This window comes from Gekko japonicus, unplaced genomic scaffold, assembly GCF_001447785.1.
Source record: "Gekko japonicus isolate JY-2015 unplaced genomic scaffold, Gekko_japonicus_V1.1 scaffold738, whole genome shotgun sequence".
Lineage (NCBI taxonomy): Eukaryota > Metazoa > Chordata > Lepidosauria > Squamata > Gekkonidae > Gekko > Gekko japonicus.
In genome coordinates, this window is record NW_015173145.1 from 360,037 (window position 1) to 367,038 (window position 7,002).

A 7,002-nucleotide genomic window follows, 5' to 3' on the forward strand; every position below is an offset into this window, starting at 1 on the left:
GAAAACAGTTCCTCTTGGGGAAAGGGCCGGTGGGGGGGGGGGGAGAGGGAAGTTTTATCGTAAAAGATCGCATCCCAGTGTGGCGTCGTGCTTAAAAGTGGTGGACTCTAATCTGGAGAACCGGCTTTGATTCCCCCCGCCTCCTCCACATGATGCGAGCTGTTCTCTCCAGAGCAGTTCTCTCAGAACTCTCTCAGCCCCGCCTACCTTACAGGGTGTCTGTTGTGGGGAGAGGAAGCTTTGAGATGCCTTAAGGTTGAGAAAAGTGGGGTATAAGAAATGACTCCCCCTTCTCCTTCTTCTCATCCCCAAGCCCCCTTCCCAAACTTCACCCTCCCCTGGCAGTTTCCCCAAACCTCCAGGACTTTTGCAGCTGTAGCTGGCAACCCTAAATGGCTTCCGCTTTCACTCACCTCAATGTATAAATGGGGGTGGGGGGGTGGGGATACCTTGCAGACATGGCATGGCATGTACATGTGTGTAGGGGGAGTCCTCCCCCCCCCCCAGGGGCTATTGGGGGAGAAACATCAGGTGGGGTCTATTCAGGGGTCATTTCATAGAAAAAGAGGAGCAGGAGCTCATTAGCATAACTTATTTGCATATGCCACACCCCCTGACATCACCAGAAGTGTGTCAGAAGGCAACATCCACCGCTCAGGCTCCACTGGACTCTTTTGGATTGCCAGCTATTGGGGGGGTGGGGGTGCGGAAACGATCTGTCCTCGCAGGGGAGGGAGAGCTTGTACCTGAATAAAACTTAGTCTTAAAGGTGCCACTGGACTGTTTTGGACTGGGGGGCCAGGGGGAGCTTTGCAGCTTACCTGGCTGCTTCTTGCTCTGACTGAGGGCTGCTGGGAGCAGGGGGCGGGGCTTGTTGCATGTGCCCGCCCCCTGGGCTCTTTACTGCCGGAGCTCCGCTCCTGTGCGCTCCTGCAGGAAATGACCCCTGGGTCTATTCATTGCCATGTTTGTTCTTCTTCCCTCTGAACATTGTGGTTAGGGTTGTCAACTCCAGGTTGGAAAATTCCTAAAGATTTGGGGGTGTAACCTGGGAAGGGCAGAGCTGGAGGAGAGGAGGGACTTCAGGAGGTATAATGCCATAGAGCCCATCCTCTCAAGATGCCATTTTTGCCAGGGGAGCTGAGCTCGGTAATTTGGGGATCAGTTGTAATTCTGGGAATATGCCAGGGCCCACCTGGAGGCTGGCAAATCACATTGTGGTAGTTGTAGTGCATTTGCGAAGGGTGGCTCTAGAAAACTTTACTGGTGGTGTTTTCTGGTATGCAGTCTGACAAGCCACCTCTACAATGATAAAAGTTTTCTAACGAGCAATGATTTCTACAAAGCATTCTACATGCTTATGGTGTCTGCCTTATCCTGTAGTCTCTGGCTTGGCTCACTTTCTTGAGTGATCTGCCCTGCCTGTTGATTGCTGGCTTTCACATTATAGCACAATTGTGGCCTATGTTGCGACATCAGGAGGCCATGTATGGACTGTATCCTTTTATGGTGGTGAGGCTTGTGAGCACACACAAGAACTGTCCATCCTCTCCTCCTCCCTAGCATTTATATAGTGATTTCACTGTTGAAATAGCATTGCATGCACTACCTTGTTATACATGTTACAACAACCCTGCCAAGTAGGCCAGTACCATTGTCACCATGTATTGCCCATGAGGGTCTAAGGAGAAACTGACTTGCCTAAGGCCACCTTGTGAGTTTTTAACAGAGGAGGGCTTTGAAGAAGGGAACTTTCTGATCCCAGCTCAGGGTGCTTTCTACAGACTATACCCAAGCTCTAAAATGCTTGGTTTTAGCTGGCAGACCCTGGTATGAGAGAAGGCTTGAAGACACTAGGGGGCAAAATTTGCCCCTCTGGATTTTAAACTCAGGCCTCATAGACACGTGCAGCGGAATTCTAGGATGAACAATGTTTCACTTGAGCAGAAGCATAAACATTCACTCATGTATGGAAATTGTATTATCGCCATTCTCTGTGTAAACAGGAAACACATTGTAAAGTCTCCCGTGTTGTATTTGCATACAAATTTAGCCACCACACTGCCCTTTGGCCTTTCAGCTCCAGTCTTTTCACCGCTGCAGTTTGGGGGGAGGGGGTGCAAAAATGAATCTGGGATCAGAGTCCATCTTGAGTACAATATGAGATTTTAAATGTTAAGCATGCAATTTTGACAAGTGACCTCTTGAAAAGCTTATCTTCAGCTGCAGAGCACATAGCCATCAGTGTACCCTCTAAGCTGAGTTAGTGTGAGCTAGCTCACAGTTTTTTAGCCTCCAGCTCACACATTTTTGTCTTCGCTTAGGAAGCATGGCTCTAGAGCAAACTAATTTATGCGGCAGCCAAATTGCTCGCTCACAGCTTTAATGCCCGTAGCTCACAAAGTAGAATTTTTGCTCACAAGACTCCACAACATAGAGGGTACATTGATAGCCATATATGTGCAGGTTTAACAAAACCTTGATCTGCTGTGTTTGCAGAGTCCAGCCCTTTAGTTCTTACAACAAACATCTTGCAGCAACTGGCTGTTGGATGATCACTCCCTACAACATTTTGTGGGGAGTGATCCTGTGCATATGGAATTAAAAGTAAAACCAGAAAAGTAACTATGGCCCCGGTCACATGGGCCGGAAAATGGGGGAGGGGGTTGGGGCGTGGCTGTTAGCCCCGGAGCAAAGTAATGCGCGGCAGCCCGATCACACGTCCTGTCGAGGTCCCATGGTTAGGCCGTTAGGTGCCGATCACATGGCTATCCTGCAGCGCAGCAAAGAAGCGGCACGGCATGATCGTTTGTGCGCATCCTGCAGAGACTTACAAAAAAACCCACCATTCGGTGTGTGACAGGACATGGATGGGAACCGGATGCCACGGGATTCAAGCGGAAACGTGATCAGACGCCCGCCCTTGCCCCGCGTTTTCCAGAAACTAGTACATCGTATGTGGTAGTTTTTTACTCCGCATCTTCGGCGAGAACCCATGGGTTAGCCACGGGTGCACTACGCTTCCCAGATGCTGCAGTGTGATCGCGCACCGCAGGGCTCTTTTTGTAGAAAAAGTCCAGCAGGAACTCATTAGCATAATAGGCCACACCCAACAGCAGAAACTCATTAGCATATTGGGCCACACCCCTGATTGCACCACTCATTAGCATATTAGGCCGCATTCCCATGTTACCAGAAATACAGTCATCCAGCCACACCCACCTTTTGCTTCTTATTCTGTTTACCTTGTTTGTTGTCAAAACCCAGGGCCTTTTTTTGTAGCAGGAACTCCTTTGCATGTTAGGCCACGCATCCCTTATGTAGCCAATCCTAATGAGTTCCTGCTGCTGGGTGTGGCCTGTTATGCTAATGAGTTCCTGCTGGGCGTGGCCAACTTGGGAGCCAGCCGGAACTCCATTCCTCTGCGTTCCTGCCCAAAAATAGCCCTGGCGCACCGAAAATCCGCCTATCATCTGTGTCTTTAGCGTGGCAACTTCTCCATGTGAACGGGACCTATTTGCGTCTTATCAGGACACCAGGCTTGCTCTGCGGTGCTTCTAAGCAGTAAACCTTTAATGAATTCATTTTTAAACTGAGGTAAAAGAAGAAGTAGAGAATGTATTTATACCCCGCCCTTCACTACCCAAGGGAGTCTCAGAGCAGCTTACAAACTCCCTTCCCCTCCCCACAACAGACACCCTGTGAGGTAAAAGAAGAAGAAGAAGAGAATGGATTTATACCCCGCCCTTCACTACCCAAAGGTGTCTCAGAGCAGCTTACAAACTCCTTTCCCTTCCCCTCCCCACAACAGACACCCTGTGAGGTAAAAGAAGAAGGGAAGAGATTGGATTTATACCCCGCCCTTCACTACCCAAAAGAGTTGCAGAGCGGCTTACAAACTCCTTTCCCTTCCCCTCCCCACAACAGACACCCTGTGAGGTAAAAGAAGAAGAAGAAGAGAATGGATTTATACCCCGCCCTTCACTACCCAAAGGAGTCTCGGAGCGGCTTACAAACTCCTTTCCCTTCCCCTCCCCACAACAGACACCTTGTGAGGTAGGTGGGGCTGAGAGAGCTCTGACAGAACTGCCCTTGAGAGAACATCTCTGACAGAACTGCCCTTGAGAGAACAGGTCTGACAGAACTGCCCTTTAGAGAACAGCTCCGACAGAACTTGTAACTGACCCAAGGTCATCCAGCAGCTGCAAGTGGAGGAATGGGGAATCAAACCCAGTTCTCCCAGATTAGAGTCCGCACACTTAACCAAGACACCAAACTGGCTCTAACTCTAATAGTAACTCCCCAACATTTCAGGCAGAAGCTCTCTTTAAGAGGATACCTCTTATGAGAGCCAGTTTGGTGTAGTGGTTAAGTGTGTAGACCAGGGGGGGCCAAACATGCTCACATAGAATAAACATCAGATGTTTGAGAGCCACGTGACAGGGACAAATATTCCACACATGTTTTTATTTTTAAAAATACGCAAATTTGCTTTTGATTAACATTAAATGAGACTGCCAAAATAAAAACAAAAGGGGTAAAAACAGATATTGATAATGATATTTGTTTGCTAATGATATTGATTTGTCTGAGAGAGAGAGAGAAAAAGCGAGGGAAATGGAAAGAAAGAATGAAAAAGGTGGAAAGAAATAAAGAGAGAGAAACAAATAAAGCAAATAGATGTGAGGGAGGGAGAAAAAGTATGTCTCCCCTTTGCTTCTCCAGCTGCCCTGCCAGGAGCCACAGAATATGTGTGAAAGAGCCACATGTGGCTCCTGAGCCACAGTTTGGCCAACCCTGGTGTAGACTCTAATCTGGGAGAACCATGTTTGATTCCCCACTCCTCCACCTGCAGCTGCTGGATGACCTTGGGTACGCCATAGTTCGGTCAGAGGTGTTCTTCAAAAGAGCAGTTCTTAGTCAGAGCTGACTCAGCCCCACCTACCTCACAGGGTGGCTGTTGTGGGGGGGAAAGGGAAAGGTGTTTGTAGGCCGCTCTGAGACTCCGAGTGAAGGGCGGGGTATAAATCCAATCTCTTCTCTTCTTCTTCTTCTAATCTGCACAGCCATTCAGAAACCATGCTGGGGGAAAGCCCCAACTAGCCCCTCCCACTTTCTAGAAGCACTTGGGGGGCACCAGGAAAGGTGTCAGCAGCATCCATGGCACAGGAACCACATTTTGGACCCCGCTCTAATCTGTCATTGTCAAATTATGCTCTGCTCTGACCTAAAAGGACAGTGTTATGAGCTTTGGATCCTAAAATCCACAGCCTGGTTAGCTGCCATTGTGCAACAGACCAATCAGGAAAGACTATGACTTTTGGCAGGAACGAACCCTATTGGTCCTAAGCGCTCACTCACAATTCGGCCTTACTGTTCTAGGGGGCGTGGTTTAGCCAGTTCCAAACTGTATATAAGTTGGGGTTGTTCTGTGTTGTGATCTAAGAAACTGAAATCACTGTTTGGAAAAAGAGCTGCCTGATCTCAAGCTACAACAGACAGCAAGTAGGAAAAGGAGGAACTTAGTGCGCATATCCAAGTGGCCACTCTCCTCATAGTCAGAGGTCATTTCGGGGGGGGGGATCGCGGGGGACCGCAGTTCCCCCGGGTGAGGTACGGGGGGGCACATGACGAAGCCCCGCCCCCTGCTTCCGGCCGCCCCTCTTCCGGCCCTCATTCAGCCAGGAGGAGGCAGGAGAAGAGGGAGGGTAAGTTGCTTCCTCCCTGCCTCTCCCCCCCCCTGCCTGCCTGGGGCCAGGGAGGGCCTTCCAGGGCTTCCTTGCACTCCTGCTGGCCTTGCAGGTCCACCGCTGGGCCCCTCATGGGGCTCGGCAGTGGAGCAGCAAGGCTGGCGGTGGCGGCCGGGACCGTTGGGGGCGGGGTGTGTGCGGCCTTGCAGGTCCACCGCCGCAGTGGAGTTGCAAGGCCGGCGGTGGCAGCCGGGACCGTTGGGGGCGGGGTGTGTGGCCTTATGACACACGTCCGGTGATGTCAGGGTGTGTGGCCTTATGACACACTTCCGGTGATGTCAGGGGGTGTGGCATATGCTAATGAGTTATGCTAATAAATTCCCCTAGCTCTTTTTCTACGAAACGATCCCTGCTCATAGTTCTTCCCCCAACTTGCAGAAGAATTGGGGTGGGAAGACAGAGAAACTGACAGTTCCTGGAGGTTCAGGCCAACCTCCACATGTGCAGTCCCCAGCTGCTGTGGTCCAAATGGTAAACAGAAAAGTAGCCCTAAACACATGGGTATCAGGCGTACAATATGTGAAAAACTATCTTAAATGCACTTGTGCCGGGCTGTTAAATCCCATCGGTAGCCACGCAGGAAGGTTGATCTGCAGTTGCGTTTTATGATACGCATGTGCAATTTCAGCCAAAGGTGTAAAGAAGCACTTCATGAGATGTGTCTGCTGTACTGTTTCTCTGGCACCTCAGCTCACGTTTTTCAAGCTTTTAAAAGGTAAAGGTAAAGGTTCCCTTGCTCAAAAGCCAGTCGAGTCCGACTCTAGGGTTGCGGTGCTCATCTCCGTTTCAAAGCCGAAGAGCCAGCGCTGTCCGAAGACGTTTCCGTGGTCATGTGGCCAGCATGACTAAACACCAAGGCGCACGGAACGCTGTTCCCTTCCCACCGAAGCGGTACCTATTTATCTACTTGCAATGTCTTGCTTTCGAACTGCTAGGTTGGCAGGAGCTGGAACTAGAGACGGGAGCTCACTCCGTCATGCGGCACACTCGGGTCTCGAACTGCTGAACTACTGACCTTCCACAGCCTGCAGTTCAGCGTCTTAACCACTTGAGCCACCGCAGCTTAAGCTTTTAGGTGCACGGCAGATTTCAACTCTTCCTTATGCGGAACGTTTTTGGAGTCTTTAGGAACCAAAATGCCATTTGTGAGTATTATAGAGTCCCTTGGGAAATTTGAAATGGAATATAATTCACAGCGTACTATCGTTTGATTTTGCAATGGACTCTGATGGAATGATAAAAAAAACAACCC

General features: G+C 49.9%; 1 protein-coding gene across 2 annotated transcripts in view; it reads left to right on the plus strand.

Annotated features, from left to right (window-relative positions):
* The window catches only part of SLC4A9 (solute carrier family 4, sodium bicarbonate cotransporter, member 9), an 87,993-nt gene that overhangs the window by 2,458 nt on the left and 78,533 nt on the right, over positions 1-7,002 (plus strand). The window lies entirely within an intron of this gene.